Genomic DNA, 20,341 nt, shown 5'->3' with positions numbered 1-20,341 from the left:
CTGCAATGTCGAATTCTTTGATTTCGGTAAAATTTAGGCTAGGTTGGGTAAGGTTTGGTGAGGTAAGCGAGTTTTGTGTATTTGTTTGCAATGTCGAATTCTTTGATTTCGGTGATAGTTAGGCTAGGTTGGGTTAGGTTTGGTGAGTTTAGCGAATTTTGTGTAAATCTTACAATCTCAAATTCTTTGATTTCGGTGATGGTTGGTTAGGTTAGGTTAGGTTTGGTAAGCTACGCGGGTTTTTTTTTATTTCTGCAATGTCGAATTCTTTGATTTCGGTAAAAGTAAGGCTAGGTTAGGTTAGGTTTGGTGAGGAAAGCGAGTTTTGTGTATATTTTTGCAATGTCGAATTCTTTGATTTCAGTGAAAGTTAGGCTAGGTTGGGTTGGGTTTGGAGAGGAAAGCGAGTTTTGTGTTAATCTTACAATCTCAAATTCTTTAATTTCGGTGATGGTTAGGTTAGGTTGGGTTAGGTTTGGTGAGGTATGCGAGTTTTTTTTACATATTTGCAATGTCGAATTCTTTGATTTCGGTAAAAGTTAGTCTTGGTTTGGTTAGGTTTGGTGAGGAAAGCGGGTTTTGTGTTAATCTCAAAATCTCAAATTCTTTGATTTCGGTGATGGTTATGTTAGGTTGGGTTAGGTTTGGTGAGGTATGCGAGTTTTTTTTACATTTTTGCAATGTCGAATTCTTTGATATCGGTAAAAGTAAGTCTAGGTTAAGTAAGGTTTGTTGAGGAAAGCGAGTTTTGTGTATATTTTTGCATTGTCGAATTCTTTGATTTCAGTGAAAGTTAGGCTAGGTTGGGTTGGGTTTGGTGAGGAAAGCGAGTTTTGTGTAAATCTTACAATCTCAAATTCTTTGATTTCGGTGATGGTTGGTTAGGTTAGGTTAGGTTTGGTAAGCTTAGCGGGTTTTTTTTACATTTCTGCAATGTCGAATTCTTTGATTTCGGTAAAAGTTAGGCTAGGTTAAGTTAGGTTTGTGAGCAAAGCGAGTTTTGTGTATATTTTTGCAATGTCGAATTCTTTGATTTCAGTGAAAGTTAGGCTAGGTTGGGTTGGGTTTGGAGAGGAAAGCGAGTTTTGTGTTAATCTTACAATCTTAAATTCTTTGATTTCGGTGATGGTTAGGTTAGGTTGGGTTAGGTTTGGTGAGGTATGCGAGTTTTTTTTACATTTTTGCAATGTCGAATTCTTTGATTTCGGTAAAAGTTAGTCTTGGTTTGGTTAGGTTTGGTGAGGAAAGCGAGTTTTGTGTTAATCTTACAATCTCAAATTCTTTGATTTCGGTGATGGTTAGGTTAGGTTGGGTTAGGTTTGGTGAGGTATGCGAGTTTTTTTTACATTTTTGCAATGTCGAATTCTTTGATATCGGTAAAAGTTAGGCTTGGTTGGATTAGGTTTGGTGAGGAAAGCGAGTTTTGTGTATATTTTTGCAATGTCAAATTTTTTGATTTCAGTGAAAGTTAGGCTAGGTTGGGTTGGGTTTGGAGAGGAAAACGAGTTTTGTGTTAATCTTTCAATCTTTAATTCTTTGATTTCAGTGATGGTTAGGTTAGGTTGGGTTAGGTTTGGTGAGGTTTGCGAATTTTTTTTACATTTCTGCAATGTCGAATTCTTTGATTTCGGTAAAAGTAAGTCTATGTTGGGTTAGGTTTGGTGAGGAAAGCGAGTTTTGTGTATATTTTTGCAATGTCGAATTTTTATGATTTCGGTGATAGTAAAGCTAGGTTGGGTTAGGTTTGGTGAGGAAAGCGGGTTTTGTGTATATTTTTGCAATGTTGAATTCTTCGATTTCGGTGATAGTTAGGCTAGGTTGGGTTAGGTTTGGTGAGGAAAGCGAGTTTTGTGTAAATCTTACAATCTCAAATTCTTTGATTTCGGTGATGGTTGGTTAGGTTAGGTTAGGTTTGGTAAGCTACGCGGGTTTTTTTTTATTTCTGCAATGTCGAATTCTTTGATTTCGGTAAAATTAGGCTAGGTTAGGTTAGGTTTGGTGAGGTTTGCAAGTTTTTTTTACATTACTGCAATGTCGAATTCTTTGATTTCGGTAAAAGTTAGTCTAGGTTGGGTTAGGTTTGGTGAGGAAAGCGAGTTTTGTGTATATTTTTGCAATGTCTAATTCTTTGATTTCGGTGATAGTTGGTTAGGTTAGGTTAGGTTTGGTAAGCTACGCGGGTTTTTTTACATTTCTGCAATGTCGAATTCTTTGATTTCGGTAAAATTTAGGCTAGGTTGGGTAAGGTTTGGTGAGGTAAGCGAGTTTTGTGTATATTTTTGCAATGTCAAATTCTTTGATTTCGGTGATAGTAAGGCTAGGTTGGGTTAGGTTTGGAGAGGTAAGCGAGTTTTGTGTATTTGTTTGCAATGTCGAATTCTTTGATTTCGGTGATAGTTAGGCTAGGTTGGGTTAGGTTTGGTGAGTTTAGCGAATTTTGTGTAAATCTTACAATCTCAAATTCTTTGATTTCGGTGATGGTTGGTTAGGTTAGGTTAGGTTTGGTAAGCTACGCGGGTTTTTTTTTATTTCTGCAATGTCGAATTCTTTGATTTCGGTAAAAGTAAGGCTAGGTTAGGTTAGGTTTGGTGAGGAAAGCGAGTTTTGTGTATATTTTTGCAATGTCGAATTCTTTGATTTCAGTGAAAGTTAGGCTAGGTTGGGTTGGGTTTGGAGAGGAAAGCGAGTTTTGTGTTAATCTTACAATCTCAAATTCTTTAATTTCGGTGATGGTTAGGTTAGGTTGGGTTAGGTTTGGTTAGGTATGCGAGTTTTTTTTACATATTTGCAATGTCGAATTCTTTGATTTCGGTAAAAGTTAGTCTTGGTTTGGTTAGGTTTGGTGAGGAAAGCGGGTTTTGTGTTAATCTCAAAATCTCAAATTCTTTGATTTCGGTGATGGTTATGTTAGGTTGGGTTAGGTTTGGTGAGGTATGCGAGTTTTTTTTACATTTTTGCAATGTCGAATTCTTTGATATCGGTAAAAGTAAGTCTAGGTTAAGTAAGGTTTGTTGAGGAAAGCGAGTTTTGTGTATATTTTTGCATTGTCGAATTCGTTGATTTCAGTGAAAGTTAGGCTAGGTTGGGTTGGGTTTGGAGAGGAAAGCGAGTTTTGTGTTAATCTTACAATCTCTAATTCATGATTTCGGTGATGGCTAGGTTAGGTTGGGTTAGGTTTGGTGAGTTATGCGAATTTTTTTTACATTTCTGCAATGTCGAATTTTTTGATTTCGGTAAAAGTTAGTCTAGGTTGGGTTAGGTTTGGTGAGGAAAGCGAGTTTTGTGTATATTTTTTCAATGTCGAATTTTTATGATTTCGGTGATAGTAAAGCTAGGTTGGGTTAGGTTTGGTAAGCTACGCGGGTTTTTTTTACATTTCCGCAATGTCGAATTCTTTAATTTCGGTAGAAGTCATTCTAGGTTGGGTTAGGTTTGGTGAGGAAAGCGAGTTTTGTGTATATTTTTTCAATGTCGAATTCTTTGATTTCGGTGATAGTTAGGCTAGGTTGGGTTAGGTTTGGTGAGTTTAGCAAATTTTGTGTAAATCTTACAATCTCAAATTCTTCAATTTCGGTGATGGTTAGGTTAGGTTGGGTTAGGTTTGGTGAGGTATGCGAGTTTTGTGTATATTTTTGCAATGTCGAATTTTTATGATTTCGGTGATAGTAAGGCTAGGTTGGGTTAGGTTTGGTGAGGAAAGCGGGTTTTGTGTATATTTTTGCAATGTCGAATTCTTCGATTTCGGTGATAGTTAGGCTAGGTTGGGTTAGTTTTGGTGAGTTTAGCGAATTTTGTGTAAATCTTACAATTTCAAATTCTTTGATTTCGGAGATGGTTAGGTTAGGTTGGGTTAGGTTTGGTGAGGAAAGCGAGTTTTGTGTATATTTTTGCAATGTCGAATTCTTTGATTTCGGTGATAGTTAGTCTAGGTTGGGTTAGGTTTGTTAAGTTTAGCGAATTTTAGAATTTTGAATTTTTTTTTAGTGATGGTTAGGTTAGGTTGGGTTAGGTTTGGTGAGGTATGCGAGTTTTGTGTATATTTTTGCAATGTCGAATTCTTTGATTTCGGTGATAGAAAGGCTAGGTTAGGTTAGGTTTGGAGAGGTAAGCGAGTTTTGTGTATATTTTTGCAATGTCGAACTCTTTGATTTCGGTAAAAGTTAGGCAAGGTTGGGTTAGGTTTGGTGAGGAAAGCGAGTTTTGAGTATATTTTTGCAATGTCGAATTCTTTGATTTCGGTGATAGAAAGGCTAGGTTGGGTTAGGTTTGGAGAGGTAAGGGAATTTTGTGTAAATCTTACAATTTCAAATTCTTTGATTTCGGAGATGGTTAGGTTAGGTTGGGTTAGGTTTGGTGAGGTATGCAAATTTTTTTTACATTTCTGCAATGTCGAATTCTTTGATTTTTGGTAAAAGTAAGTCTAGGTTGGGTTAGGTTTGGTGAGGAAAGCGAGTTTTGTGTATATTTTTTCCATGTCGAATTCTTTGATTTCGGTGATAGTTAGGCTAGGTTGGGTTAGGTTTGGTGAGTTTACCAAATTTTGTGTAAATCTTACAATCTCAAATTCTTCAATTTCGGTGATGGTTAGGTTAGGTTGGGTTAGGTTTGGTGAGGTATGCGAGTTTTTTTTATATTACTGCAATGTCGAATTCATTGATTTCGGTAAAAGTTAGGCTAGGTTGAGTTAGGTTTGGTGAGGAAAGCGAGTTTTGTGTATATTTTTGCAATGTCGAATTTTTATGATTTCGGTGATAGTAAGGCTAGGTTGGGTTAGGTTTGGTGAGGAAAGCGGGTTTTGTGTATATTTTTGCAATGTCGAATTCTTCGATTTCGGTGATAGTTAGGCTAGGTTGGGTTAGTTTTGGTGAGTTTAGCGAATTTTGTGTAAATCTTACAATTTCAAATTCTTTGATTTCGGAGATGGTTAGGTTAGGTTGGGTTAGGTTTGGTGAGGAAAGCGAGTTTTGTGTATATTTTTGCAATGTCGAATTCTTTGATTTCGGTGATAGTTAGGCTAGGTTGGGTTAGGTTTGTTAAGTTTAGCGAATTTTAGAATTTTGAATTTTTTTTTAGTGATGGTTAGGTTGGGTTGGGTTAGGTTTGGTGAGGTATGCGAGTTTTGTGTATATTTTTGCAATGTCGAATTCTTTGATTTCGGTGATAGAAAGGCTAGGTTGGGTTAGGTTTGGAGAGGTAAGCGAGTTTTGTGTATATTTTTGCAATGTCGAACTCTTTGATTTCGGTAAAAGTTAGGCAAGGTTGGGTTAGGTTTGGTGAGGAAAGCGAGTTTTTAGTATATTTTTGCAATGTCGAATTTTATGATTTCGGTGCTAGTAAGGCTAGGTTGAGTTAGGGTTGGTGAGGAAAGCGGGTTTTTTGTATATTTTTGCAATGTCGAATTCTTCGATTTCGGTGATAGTTAGGCTAGGTTGGGTTTGGTTTGGTGAGGAAAGCGAGTTTTGTGTAAATCTTACAATCTCAAATTCTTTGATTTCGGTGATGGTTAGGTAAGGTTGGGTTAGGTTTGGTGAGGTATGCGAGTTTTGTGTATATTTTTGCAATGTCGAATTCTTTGATTTCGGTGATAGAAAGGCTAGGTTGGGTTAGGTTTGGAGAGGTAAGGGAATTTTGTGTAAATCTTACAATTTCAAATTCTTTGATTTCGGAGATGGTTAGGTTAGGTTGGGTTAGGTTTGGTGAGGTATGCAAATTTTTTTTACATTTCTGCAATGTCGAATTCTTTGATTTTTGGTAAAAGTAAGTCTAGGTTGGGTTAGGTTTGGTGAGGAAAGCGAGTTTTGTGTATATTTTTTCAATGTCGAATTCTTTGATTTCGGTGATAGTTAGGCTAGGTTGGGTTAGGTTTGGTGAGTTTAGCAAATTTTGTGTAAATCTTACAATCTCAAATTCTTCAATTTCGGTGATGGTTAGGTTAGGTTGGGTTAGGTTTGGTGAGGTATGCGAGTTTTTTTTATATTACTGCAATGTCGAATTCATTGATTTCGTTAAAAGTTAGGCTAGGTTGAGTTAGGTTTGGTGAGGAAAGCGAGTTTTGTGTATATTTTTGCAATGTCGAATTTTTATGATTTCGGTGATAGTAAGGCTAGGTTGGGTTAGGTTTGGTGAGGAAAGCGGGTTTTGTGTATATTTTTGCAATGTCGAATTCTTCGATTTCGGTGATAGTTAGGCTAGGTTGGGTTTGGTTTGGTGAGGAAAGCGAGTTTTGTGTAAATCTTACAATCTCAAATTCTTTGATTTCGGTGATGGCTAGGTTAGGCTGGGTTAGGTTTGGTGAGGAAAGCGAGTTTTGTGTATATTTTTTCAATGTCGAATTCTTTGATTTCGGTGATAGTTAGGCTAGGTTGGGTTAGGTTTGTTAAGTTTAGCAAATTTTGTGTAAATCTTACAATCTCAAATTCTTTGATTTCGGTGATGGTTAGGTTAGGTTGGGTTAGGTTTGGTGAGGTATGCGCGTTTTTTTTACATTACTGCAATGTCGAATTCTTTGATTTCGGTAAAAGTTAGTCTAGGTTGGTTTAGGTTTGGTGAGGAAAGCGAGTTTTGCGTATATTTTTGCAATGTCGATTTCTTTGATTTCGGTGATAGTTAGGCTAGGTTGGGTTAGGTTTGGTGAGTTTAGCGAATTTTGTGTAAATGTTACAATCTCAATTTCTTTGATTTCGGTGATGGTTGGTTAGGTTGGGTTAAGTTTGGTGAGGTAAGCGAGTTTTTTTTTAATTTCTGCAATGTCGAATTCTTTGTTTTCGGTAAAATTTAGGCTAGGTTGGGTTAGGTTTGGTGAGGAAAGCGAGATTTGTGTTAATCTTACAATCTCAAATTCTTTGATTTCGGTGATAGTAAGGCTAGGTTGGGTTAGGTTTGGTGAGGAAAGCGGGTTTTGTGTATATTTTTGCAATGTCGAATTCTTCGATTTCGGTGATAGTTAGGCTAGGTTGGGTTAGGTTTGGTGAGTTAAGCGAATTTTGTGTAAATCTTACAACCTCAAATTCTTTGATTTCGGTGATGGTTGGTTAGGTTGGGTTAAGTTTGGTGAGGTAAGCGAGTTTTTTTTTAATTTCTGCAATGTCGAATTCTTTGTTTTCGGTAAAATTTAGGCTAGGTTGGGTTAGGTTTGGTGAGGAAAGCGAGTTTTGTGTATATTTTTGCAATGTCGAATTCTTTGATTTCGGTGATAGTTAGGCCAGGTTGGGTTAAGTTTGGTAAGTTTAGCGAATTTTGTGTAAATCTTACAATCTCAAATTCATTGATTTTGGTGATGGTTAGGTAAGGTTGGGTTAGGTTTGGTGAGGTAAGCGAGTTTTTTTTAAATATCTGCAATGTCGAATTCTTTGTTTTCGGTAAAATTTCGGCTAGGTTGGGTTAGGTTTGGTGAGGTAAGCGAGTTTTGTGTATATTTTTGCAATGTCGAATTCTTTGATTTTGGTGATAGTTAGGCTAGGTTGGGTTAGGTAAGGTGAGTTTAGCGAATTTTGTGTAAATCTTACAATCTCAAATTCTTTGATTTCGGAGATGGTAAGGTTAGGTTGGGTTAGGTTTGGTGAGGTATGCGAGTTTTTTTTACATTACTGCAATGTCGAATTCTTTGATTTCGGTAAAAGTTAGGCTAGGTTGAGTTAGGTTTGGTGAGGAAAGCGAGTTTTGTGTATATTTTTGCAATGTCGAATTTTTATGATTTCGGTGATAGTAAGGCTAGGTTGGGTTAGGTTTGGTGAGAAAAGCGGGTTTTGTGTATATTTTTGCAATGTCGAATTCTTCGATTTCGGTGATAGTTAGGCTAGGTTGGGTTTTGTTTGGTGAGGAAAGCGAGTTTTGTGTTAATCTTACAATCTCAAATTCTTTGATTTCGGTGATAGTAAGGCTAGGTTGGGTTAGGTTTGGTGAGGAAAGCGGGTTTTGTGTATATTTTTGCAATGTCGAATTCTTCGATTTCGGTGATAGTAAGGCTAGGTTGGGTTAGGTTTGGTGAGTTAAGCGAATTTTGTGTAAATCTTACAACCTCAAATTCTTTGATTTCGGTGATGGTTGGTTAGGTTGGGTTAGGTTTGGTGAGGTAAGCGAGTTTTTTTTTAATTTCTGCAATGTCGAATTCTTTGTTTTCGGTAAAATTTAGGCTAGGTTGGGTTAGGTTTGGTGAGGAAAGCGAGTTTTGTGTATATTTTTGCAATGTCGAATTCTTTGATTTCGGTGATAGTTAGGCTAGGTTGGGTTAAGTTTGGTAAGTTTAGCGAATTTTGTGTAAATCTTACAATCTCAAATTCATTGATTTTGGTGATGGTTAGGTAAGGTTGGGTTAGGTTTGGTGAGGTAAGCGAGTTTTTTTTAAATATCTGCAATGTCGAATTCTTTGTTTTCGGTAAAATTTCGGCTAGGTTGGGTTAGGTTTGGTGAGGTAAGCGAGTTTTGTGTATATTTTTGCAATGTCGAATTCTTTGATTTTGGACATAGTTAGGCTAGGTTGGGTTAGGTAAGGTGAGTTTAGCGAATTTTGTGTAAATCTTACAATCTCAAATTCTTTGATTTCGAAGATGGTAAGGTTAGGTTGGGTTAGGTTTGGTGAGGTATGCGAGTTTTTTTTACATAACTGCAATGTCGAATTCTTTGATTTCGGTAAAAGTTAGTCTAGGTTGGGTTAGGTTTGGTGAGGAAAGCGAGTTTTGTGTATATTTTAGCAATGTCGAATTCTTTGATTTTGGTGATAGTTAGGCTAGGTTGGGTTTGGTTTGGTGAGGAAAGCGAGTTTTGTGTATAATTTTGCAATGTCGAATTCTTTGATTTCGGTGATAGTAAGGCTAGGTTGGGTTAGGTTTGGTGAGGAAAGCGGGTTTTGTGTATATTTTTGCAATGTCGAATTCTTCGATTTCGGTGATAGATAGGCTAGGTTGGGTTTGGTTTGGTGAGGAAAGCGAGTTTTGTGTAAATCTTACAATCTCAAACTCTTTGATTTCGGTGATGGTTTGGTTAGGTTTGGTGAGGTATGCGAATTTTTTTTACATTTCTGCAATGTCGAATTTTTTGATTTTTGGTAAAAGTAAGTCTAGGTTGGGTTAGGTTTGGTGAGGAAAGCGAGTTTTGTGTATATTTTTTCGATGTCGAATTCTTTGATTTCGGTGATAGTTAGGCTAGGTTGGGTTAGGTTTGGTGAGTTTAGCAAATTTTGTGTAAATCTTACAATCTCAAATTCTTTAATTTTAGTGATGGTTAGGTAAGGTTGGGTTAGGTTTGGTGAGGTATGCGAGTTTTGTGTATATTTTTGCAATGTCGAATTCTTTGATTTCGGTGATAGAAAGGCTAGGTTGGGTTAGGTTTGGAGAGGTAAGCGAATTTTGTGTAAATCTTAATATTTCAAATTCTTTGATTTCGGAGATGGTTAGGTTAGGTTGGGTTAAGTTAAGTGAGGTATGCGAGTTTTTTTATATATTACTGCAATGTCGAATTCATTGATTTCGGTAAAAGTTAGGCTAGGTTGAGTTAGGTTTGGTGAGGAAAGCGAGTTTTGTGTATATTTTTCCAATGTCCAATTCTTCGATTTCGGTGATAGTTAGGCTAGGTTGGGTTAGGTTTGGTGAGGAATGCGAGTTTTGTGTAAATCTTACAATCTCAAATTCTTAGATTTCGGTGATGGTTAGGTTAGGTTGGGTTAGGTTTGGTGAGGTATGCGAGTTTTGTGTATATTTTTGCAATGTCGAATTCTTTGATTTCGGTGATAGAAAGGCTAGGTTGGGTTAGGTTTGGAGAGGTAAGCGAATTTTGTGTAAATCTTACAATTTCAAATTCTTTGATTTCGGAGATGGTTAGGTTAGGTTGGGTTAGGTTTGGTGAGGTATGCGAGTTTTTTTTACATTACTGCAATGTCGAATTCTTTGATTTCGGTAAAAGTTAGTCTAGGTTGGGTTAGGTTTGGTGAGGAAAGCGAGTTTTGTGTTAATCTTACAATCTCAAATTCTTTGATTTCGGTGATGGTTAGGTTAGGTTGGGTTAGGTTTGGTGAGGTAGGCGAGTTTTTTTTACATTTTTGCAATGTCGAATTCTTTGATATCGGTAAAAGTTAGGCTAGGTTGGGTTAGGTTTGGTGAGGAAAGCGAGTTTTGTGTATATTTTTGCAATGTCGAATTCTTTGATTAGAGTGAAAGTTAGGCTAGGTTGGGTTGGGTTTGGAGAGGAAAACGAGTTTTGTGTTAATCTTACAATCTCTAATTCTTTGATTTCGGTGATGGCTAGGTTAGGTTGGGTTAGGTTTGGTGAGGAAAGCGAGTTTTGTGTAAATCTTACAATCTCAAATTCTTTGATTTCGGTGATGGTTAGGTTAGGTTTGATTAGGTTTGGTGAGGTATGCGAATTTTTTTTACATTTATGCAATGTCAAATTCTTTGATTTTTGGTAAAAGTAAGTCTAGGTTGGGTTAGGTTTGGTGAGGAAAGCGAGTTTTGTGTATATTTTTTCAATGTCGAATTCTTTGATTTCGGTGATAGTTAGGCTAGGTTGGGTTAGGTTTGGTGAGTTTAGCAAATTTTGTGTAAATCTTACAATCTCAAATTCTTTAATTTTAGTGATGGTTAGGTAAGGTTGGGTTAGGTTTGGTGAGGTATGCGAGTTTTGTGTATATTTTTGCAATGTCGAATTCTTTGATTTCGGTGATAGAAAGGCTAGGTTGGGTTAGGTTTGGAGAGGTAAGCGAATTTTGTGTAAATCTTAATATTTCAAATTCTTTGATTTCGGAGATGGTTAGGTTAGGTTGGGTTAGGTTTAGTGAGGTATGCGAGTTTTTTTATATATTACTGCAATGTCGAATTCATTGATTTCGGTAAAAGTTAGGCTAGGTTGAGTTAGGTTTGGTGAGGAAAGCGAGTTTTGTGTATATTTTTCCAATGTCCAATTCTTCGATTTCGGTGATAGTTAGGCTAGGTTGGGTTAGGTTTGGTGAGGAATGCGAGTTTTGTGTAAATCTTACAATCTCAAATTCTTAGATTTCGGTGATGGTTAGGTTAGGTTGGGTTAGGTTTGGTGAGGTATGCGAGTTTTGTGTATATTTTTGCAATGTCGAATTCTTTGATTTCGGTGATAGAAAGGCTAGGTTGGGTTAGGTTTGGAGAGGTAAGCGAATTTTGTGTAAATCTTACAATTTCAAATTCTTTGATTTCGGAGATGGTTAGGTTAGGTTGGGTTAGGTTTGGTGAGGTATGCGAGTTTTTTTTACATTACTGCAATGTCGAATTCTTTGATTTCGGTAAAAGTTAGTCTAGGTTGGGTTAGGTTTGGTGAGGAAAGCGAGTTTTGTGTTAATCTTACAATCTCAAATTCTTTGATTTCGGTGATGGTTAGGTTAGGTTGGGTTAGGTTTGGTGAGGTAGGCGAGTTTTTTTTACATTTTTGCAATGTCGAATTCTTTGATATCGGTAAAAGTTAGGCTAGGTTGGGTTAGGTTTGGTGAGGAAAGCGAGTTTTGTGTATATTTTTGCAATGTCGAATTCTTTGATTAGAGTGAAAGTTAGGCTAGGTTGGGTTGGGTTTGGAGAGGAAAACGAGTTTTGTGTTAATCTTACAATCTCTAATTCTTTGATTTCGGTGATGGCTAGGTTAGGTTGGGTTAGGTTTGGTGAGGAAAGCGAGTTTTGTGTAAATCTTACAATCTCAAATTCTTTGATTTCGGTGATGGTTAGGTTAGGTTTGATTAGGTTTGGTGAGGTATGCGAATTTTTTTTACATTTATGCAATGTCGAATTCTTTGATTTTTGGTAAAAGTAAGTCTAGGTTGGGTTAGGTTTGGTGAGGAAAGCGAGTTTTGTGTATATTTTTTCAATGTCGAATTCTTTGATTTCGGTGATAGTTAGGCTAGGTTGGGTTAGGTTTGGTGAGTTTAGCAAATTTTGTGTAAATCTTACAATCTCAAATTCTTTGATTTCGGTAAAAGTTAGGCTAGGTTGAGTTAGGTTTGGTGAGGAAAGCGAGTTTTGTGTATATTTTTGCAATGTCGAATTCTTCGATTTCGGTGATAGTTAGGCTAGGTTGGGTTAGGTTTGGTGAGGAATGCGAGTTTTGTGTAAATCTTACAATCTCAAATTCTAAGATTTCGGTGACGGTTAGGTTAGGTTAAGTTAGGTTTGGTGTGGTATGCGAGTTTTGTGTATATTTTTGCAATGTCGAATTCTTTGATTTCGGTGATAGTTAGGCTAGGTTGGGTTAGGTTTGGTGAGTTGAGCAAATTTTGTGTAAATCTTACAATCTCAAATTCTTTAATTTTAGTGATGGTTAGGTAAGGTTGGGTTAGGTTTGGTGAGGTTTTGCGAGTTTTTTTTATATTACTGCAATGTCGAATTCATTGATCTCGGTAAAAGTTAGGCTAGGTTGAGTTAGGTTTGGTGAGGAAAGCGAGTTTTGTGTATATTTTTTCAATGTCGAATTCTTTGATTTCGGTGATAGTTAGGCTAGGTTGGGTTAGGTTTGGTGAGTTTAGCAAATTTTGTGTAAATCTTACAATCTCAAATTCTTCAATTTCGGTGATGGTTAGGTTAGGTTGGGTTAGGTTTGTTGAGGTATGCGAGTTTTTTTTATATTACTGCAATGTCGAATTCATTGCTTTCGGTAAAAGTTAGGCTAGGTTGAGTTAGGTTTGGTGAGGAAAGCGAGTTTTGTGTATATTTTTGCAATGTCGAATTTTTATGATTTCGGTGATAGTAAGGCTAGGTTGGGTTAGGTTTGGTGAGGAAAGCGGGTTTTGTGTATATTTTTGCAATGTCGAATTCTTCGATTTCGGTGATAGTTAGGCTAGGTTGGGTTAGTTTTGGTGAGTTTAGCGAATTTTGTGTAAATCTTACAATTTCAAATCCTTTGATTTCGGAGATGATTAGGTTAGGTTGGGTTAGGTTTGGTGAGGTATGCGAGTTTTTTTTACATTACTGCATTGTCGAATTCTTTGATTTCGGTAAAAGTTAGTCTAGGTTGGGTTAGCTTTGGTGAGGAAAGCGAGTTTTGTGTATATTTTTTGAATGTCGAATTCTTTGATTTCGGTGATAGTTAGGGTAGATTGGGTTAGGTTTGGTGAGTTTAGCAAATTTTGTGTAAATCTTACAATCTCAAATTCTTCAATTTCGGTGATGGTTAGGTTAGGTTGGGTTAGGTTTGGTGAGGTATGCGAGTTTTTTTTATATTACTGCAATGTCGAATTCATTGATTTCGGTAAAAGTTAGGCTAGGTTGAGTTAGGTTTGGTGAGGAAAGCGAGTTTTGTGTATATTTTTGCAATGTCGAATTTTTATGATTTCGGTGATAGTAAGGCTAGGTTGGGTTAGGTTTGGTGAGGAAAGCGGGTTTTGTGTATATTTTTGCAATGTCGAATTCTTCGATTTCGGTGATAGTTAGGCTAAGTTGGGTTTGGTTTGGTGAGGAAAGCGAGTTTTGTGTAAATCTTACAATCTCAAATTCTTTGATTTCGGTGATGGTTAGGTTAGGTTGGGTTAGGTTTGTTGAGATATGCGAGTTTTTTTTACATTTTTGCAATGTCGAATTCTTTGATATCGGTAAAAGTTAGGCTAGGTTGGGTTAGGTTTGGTGAGGAAAGCGAGTTTTGTGTATATTTTTGCAATGTCGAATTCTTTGATTAGAGTGAAAGTTAGGCTAGGTTGGGTTGGGTTTGGAGAGGAAATCGAGTTTTGTGTTAATCTTTCAATCTCTAATTCTTTGATTTCGGTGATGGCTAGGTTAGGTTGGGTTAGGTTTGGTGAGGAAAGCGAGTTTTGTGTAAATCTTACAATCTCAAATTCTTTGATTTCGGTGATGGTTAGGTTAGGTTTGGTTAGGTTTGGTGAGGTATGCGAATTTTTTTTACATTTCTGCAATGTCGAATTCTTTGATTTTTGGTAAAAGTAAGTCTAGGTTGGGTTAGGTTTGGTGAGGAAAGCGAGTTTTGTGTATATTTTTTCAATGTCGAATTCTTTGATTTCGGTGATAGTTAGGCTAGGTTGGGTTAGGTTTGGTGAGTTTAGCAAATTTTGTGTAAATCTTACAATCTCAAATTCTTTGATTTCGGTGATGGTTAGGTTAGGTTGGGTTAGGTTTAGTGAGGTATGCGAGTTTTTTTATATATTACTGCAATGTCGAATTCATTGATTTCGGTAAAAGTTAGGCTAGGTTGAGTTAGGTTTGGTGAGGAAAGCGAGTTTTGTGTATATTTTTCCAATGTCCAATTCTTCGATTTCGGTGATAGTTAGGCTAGGTTGGGTTAGGTTTGGTGAGGAATGCGAGTTTTGTGTAAATCTTACAATCTCAAATTCTTAGATTTCGGTGATGGTTAGGTTAGGTTGGGTTAGGTTTGGTGAGGTATGCGAGTTTTGTGTATATTTTTGCAATGTCGAATTCTTTGATTTCGGTGATAGAAAGGCTAGGTTGGGTTAGGTTTGGAGAGGTAAGCGAATTTTGTGTAAATCTTACAATTTCAAATTCTTTGATTTCGGAGATGGTTAGGTTAGGTTGAGTTAGGTTTGGTGAGGTATGCGAGTTTTTTTTACATTACTGCAATGTCGAATTCTTTGATTTCGGTAAAAGTTAGTCTAGGTTGGGTTAGGTTTGGTGAGGAAAGCGAGTTTTGTGTTAATCTTACAATCTCAAATTCTTTGATTTCGGTGATGGTTAGGTTAGGTTGGGTTAGGTTTGGTGAGGTATGCGAGTTTTTTTTACATTTTTGCAATGTCGAATTCTTTGATATCGGTAAAAGTTAGGCTAGGTTGGGTTAGGTTTGGTGAGGAAAGCGAGTTTTGTGTATATTTTTGCAATGTCGAATTCTTTGATTAGAGTGAAAGTTAGGCTAGGTTGGGTTGGGTTTGGAGAGGAAAACGAGTTTTGTGTTAATCTTTCAATCTCTAATTCTTTGATTTCGGTGATGGCTAGGTTAGGTTGGGTTAGGTTTGGTGAGGAAAGCGAGTTTTGTGTAAATCTTACAATCTCAAATTCTTTGATTTCGGTGATGGTTAGGTTAGGTTTGATTAGGTTTGGTGAGGTATGCGAATTTTTTTTACATTTCTGCAATGTCGAATTCTTTGATTTTTGGTAAAAGTAAGTCTAGGTTGGGTTAGGTTTGGTGAGGAAAGCGAGTTTTGTGTATATTTTTTCAATGTCGAATTCTTTGATTTCGGTGATAGTTAGGCTAGGTTGGGTTAGGTTTGGTGAGTTTAGCAAATTTTGTGTAAATCTTACAATCTCAAATTCTTTGATTTCGGTAAAAGTTAGGCTAGGTTGAGTTAGGTTTGGTGAGGAAAGCGAGTTTTGTGTATATTTTTGCAATGTCGAATTCTTCGATTTCGGTGATAGTTAGGCTAGGTTGGGTTAGGTTTGGTGAGGAATGCGAGTTTTGTGTAAATCTTACAATCTCAAATTCTTAGATTTCGGTGATGGTTAGGTTAGGTTGGGTTAGGTTTGGTGTGGTATGCGAGTTTTGTGTATATTTTTGCAATGTCGAATTCTTTGATTTCGGTGATAGTTAGGCTAGGTTGGGTTAGGTTTGGTGAGTTGAGCAAATTTTGTGTAAATCTTACAATCTCAAATTCTTTAATTTTAGTGATGGTAAGGTAAGGTTGGGTTTGGTTTGGTGAGGTTTTGCGAGTTTTTTTTATATTACTGCAATGTCGAATTCATTGCTTTCGGTAAAAGTTAGGCTAGGTTGAGTTAGGTTTGGTGAGGAAAGCGAGTTTTGTGTATATTTTTGCAATGTCGAATTTTTATGATTTCGGTGATAGTAAGGCTAGGTTGGGTTAGGTTTGGTGAGGAAAGCGGGTTTTGTGTATATTTTTGCAATGTCGAATTCTTCGATTTCGGTGATAGTTAGGCTAGGTTGGGTTAGTTTTGGTGAGTTTAGCGAATTTTGTGTAAATCTTACAATTTCAAATCCTTTGATTTCGGAGATGATTAGGTTAGGTTGGGTTAGGTTTGGTGAGGTATGCGAGTTTTTTTTACATTACTGCATTGTCGAATTCTTTGATTTCGGTAAAAGTAAGTCTAGGTTGGGTTAGGTTTGGTGAGGAAAGCGAGTTTTGTGTATATTTTTTGAATGTCGAATTCTTTGATTTCGGTGATAGATAGGGTAGATTGGGTTAGGTTTGGTGAGTTTAGCAAATTTTGTGTAAATCTTACAATCTCAAATTCTTCAATTTCGGTGATGGTTAGGTTAGGTTGGGTTAGGTTTGGTGAGGTATGCGAGTTTTTTTTATATTACTGCAATGTCGAATTCATTGATTTCGGTAAAAGTTAGGCTAGGTTGAGTTAGGTTTGGTGAGGAAAGCGAGTTTTGTGTATATTTTTGCAATGTCGAATTTTTATGATTTCGGTGATAGTAAGGCTAGGTTGGGTTAGGTTTGGTGAGGAAAGCGGGTTTTGTGTATATTTTTGCAATGTCGAATTCTTCGATTTCGGTGATAGTTAGGCTAAGTTGGGTTTGGTTTGGTGAGGAAAGCGAGTTTTGTGTAAATCTTACAATCTCAAATTCTTTGATTTCGGTGATGGTTAGGTTAGGTTGGGTTAGGTTTGTTGAGATATGCGAGTTTTTTTTACATTTTTGCAATGTCGAATTCTTTGATATCGGTAAAAGTTAGGCTAGGTTGGGTTAGGTTTGGTGAGGAAAGCGAGTTTTGTGTATATTTTTGCAATGTCGAATTCTTTGATTAGAGTGAAAGTTAGGCTAGGTTGGGTTGGGTTTGGAGAGGAAAACGAGTTTTGTGTTAATCTTTCAATCTCTAATTCTTTGATTTCGGTGATGGCTAGGTTAGGTTGGGTTAGGTTTGGTGAGGAAAGCGAGTTTTGTGTAAATCTTACAATCTCAAATTCTTTGATTTCGGTGATGGTTAGGTTAGGTTTGGTTAGGTTTGGTGAGGTATGCGAATTTTTTTTACATTTCTGCAATGTCGAATTCTTTGATTTTTGGTAAAAGTAAGTCTAGGTTGGGTTAGGTTTGGTGAGGAAAGCGAGTTTTGTGTATATTTTTTCAATGTCGAATTCTTTGATTTCGGTGATAGTTAGGCTAGGTTGGGTTAGGTTTGGTGAGTTTAGCAAATTTTGTGTAAATCTTACAATCTCAAATTCTTTGATTTCGGTGATGGTTAGGTTAGGTTGGGTTAGGTTTAGTGAGGTATGCGAGTTTTTTTATATATTACTGCAATGTCGAATTCATTGATTTCGGTAAAAGTTAGGCTAGGTTGAGTTAGGTTTGGTGAGGAAAGCGAGTTTTGTGTATATTTTTCCAATGTCCAATTCTTCGATTTCGGTGATAGTTAGGCTAGGTTGGGTTAGGTTTGGTGAGGAATGCGAGTTTTGTGTAAATCTTACAATCTCAAATTCTTAGATTTCGGTGATGGTTAGGTTAGGTTGGGTTAGGTTTGGTGAGGTATGCGAGTTTTGTGTATATTTTTGCAATGTCGAATTCTTTGATTTCGGTGATAGAAAGGCTAGGTTGGGTTAGGTTTGGAGAGGTAAGCGAATTTTGTGTAAATCTTACAATTTCAAATTCTTTGATTTCGGAGATGGTTAGGTTAGGTTGAGTTAGGTTTGGTGAGGTATGCGAGTTTTTTTTACATTACTGCAATGTCGAATTCTTTGATTTCGGTAAAAGTTAGTCTAGGTTGGGTTAGGTTTGGTGAGGAAAGCGAGTTTTGTGTTAATCTTACAATCTCAAATTCTTTGATTTCGGTGATGGTTAGGTTAGGTTGGGTTAGGTTTGGTGAGGTATGCGAGTTTTTTTTACATTTTTGCAATGTCGAATTCTTTGATATCGGTAAAAGTTAGGCTAGGTTGGGTTAGGTTTGGTGAGGAAAGCGAGTTTTGTGTATATTTTTGCAATGTCGAATTCTTTGATTAGAGTGAAAGTTAGGCTAGGTTGGGTTGGGTTTGGAGAGGAAAACGAGTTTTGTGTTAATCTTTCAATCTCTAATTCTTTGATTTCGGTGATGGCTAGGTTAGGTTGGGTTAGGTTTGGTGAGGAAAGCGAGTTTTGTGTAAATCTTACAATCTCAAATTCTTTGATTTCGGTGATGGTTAGGTTAGGTTTGATTAGGTTTGGTGAGGTATGCGAATTTTTTTTACATTTCTGCAATGTCGAATTCTTTGATTTTTGGTAAAAGTAAGTCTAGGTTGGGTTAGGTTTGGTGAGGAAAGCGAGTTTTGTGTATATTTTTTCAATGTCGAATTCTTTGATTTCGGTGATAGTTAGGCTAGGTTGGGTTAGGTTTGGTGAGTTTAGCAAATTTTGTGTAAATCTTACAATCTCAAATTCTTTGATTTCGGTAAAAGTTAGGCTAGGTTGAGTTAGGTTTGGTGAGGAAAGCGAGTTTTGTGTATATTTTTGCAATGTCGAATTCTTCGATTTCGGTGATAGTTAGGCTAGGTTGGGTTAGGTTTGGTGAGGAATGCGAGTTTTGTGTAAATCTTACAATCTCAAATTCTTAGATTTCGGTGATGGTTAGGTTAGGTTGGGTTAGGTTTGGTGTGGTATGCGAGTTTTGTGTATATTTTTGCAATGTCGAATTCTTTGATTTCGGTGATAGTTAGGCTAGGTTGGGTTAGGTTTGGTGAGTTGAGCAAATTTTGTGTAAATCTTACAATCTCAAATTCTTTAATTTTAGTGATGGTAAGGTAAGGTTGGGTTTGGTTTGGTGAGGTTTTGCGAGTTTTTTTTATATTTCTGCAATGTCGAATTCATTGCTTTCGGTAAAAGTTAGGCTAGGTTGAGTTAGGTTTGGTGAGGAAAGCGAGTTTTGTGTATATTTTTGCAATGTCGAATTTTTATGATTTCGGTGATAGTAAGGCTAGGTTGGGTTAGGTTTGGTGAGGAAAGCGGGTTTTGTGTATATTTTTGCAATGTCGAATTCTTCGATTTCGGTGATAGTTAGGCTAGGTTGGGTTAGTTTTGGTGAGTTTAGCGAATTTTGTGTAAATCTTACAATTTCAAATCCTTTGATTTCGGAGATGATTAGGTTAGGTTGGGTTAGGTTTGGTGAGGTATGCGAGTTTTTTTTACATTACTGCATTGTCGAATTCTTTGATTTCGGTAAAAGTAAGTCTAGGTTGGGTTAGGTTTGGTGAGGAAAGCGAGTTTTGTGTATATTTTTTGAATGTCGAATTCTTTGATTTCGGTGATAGATAGGGTAGATTGGGTTAGGTTTGGTGAGTTTAGCAAATTTTGTGTAAATCTTACAATCTCAAATTCTTCAATTTCGGTGATGGTTAGGTTAGGTTGGGTTAGGTTTGGTGAGGTATGCGAGTTTTTTTTATATTACTGCAATGTCGAATTCATTGATTTCGGTAAAAGTTAGGCTAGGTTGAGTTAGGTTTGGTGAGGAAAGCGAGTTTTGTGTATATTTTTGCAATGTCGAATTTTTATGATTTCGGTGATAGTAAGGCTAGGTTGGGTTAGGTTTGGTGAGGAAAGCGGGTTTTGTGTATATTTTTGCAATGTCGAATTCTTCGATTTCGGTGATAGTTAGGCTAGGTTGGGTTTGGTTTGGTGAGGAAAGCGAGTTTTGTGTAAATCTTACAATCTCAAATTCTTTGATTTCGGTGATGGTTAGGTTAGGTTGGGTTAGGTTTGGTGAGATATGCGAGTTTTTTTTACATTTTTGCAATGTCGAATTCTTTGATATCGGTAAAAGTTAGGCTAGGTTGGGTTAGGTTTGGTGAGGAAAGCGAGTTTTGTGTATATTTTTGCAATGTCGAATTCTTTGATTAGAGTGAAAGTTAGGCTAGGTTGGGTTGGGTTTGGAGAGGAAAACGAGTTTTGTGTTAATCTTTCAATCTCTAATTCTTTGATTTCGGTGATGGCTAGGTTAGGTTGGGTTAGGTTTGGTGAGGAAAGCGAGTTTTGTGTAAATCTTACAATCTCAAATTCTTTGATTTCGGTGATGGTTAGGTTAGGTTTGGTTAGGTTTGGTGAGGTATGCGAATTTTTTTTACATTTCTGCAATGTCGAATTCTTTGATTTTTTGTAAAAGTAAGTCTTGGTTGGGTTAGGTTTGGTGAGGAAAGCGAGTTTTGTGTATATTTTTTCAATGTCGAATTCTTTGATTTCGGTGATAGTTAGGCTAGGTTGGGTTAGGTTTGGTTAGTTTAGCAAATTTTGTGTAAATCTTACAATCTCAAATTCTTTGATTTCGGTGATGGTTAGGTTAGGTTGGGTTAGGTTTAGTGAGGTATGCGAGTTTTTTTATATATTACTACAATGTCGAATTCATTGATTTCGGTAAAAGTTAGGCTAGGTTGAGTTAGGTTTGGTGAGGAAAGCGAGTTTTGTGTATATTTTTCCAATGTCCAATTCTTCGATTTCGGTGATAGTTAGGCTAGGTTGGGTT

This window comes from Arctopsyche grandis, chromosome 3 (assembly GCF_051622035.1).
Source record: "Arctopsyche grandis isolate Sample6627 chromosome 3, ASM5162203v2, whole genome shotgun sequence".
In the NCBI taxonomy this organism is placed as follows: Eukaryota; Metazoa; Arthropoda; class Insecta; order Trichoptera; family Hydropsychidae; genus Arctopsyche; species Arctopsyche grandis.
This window is presented reverse-complemented; position numbering follows the sequence as displayed.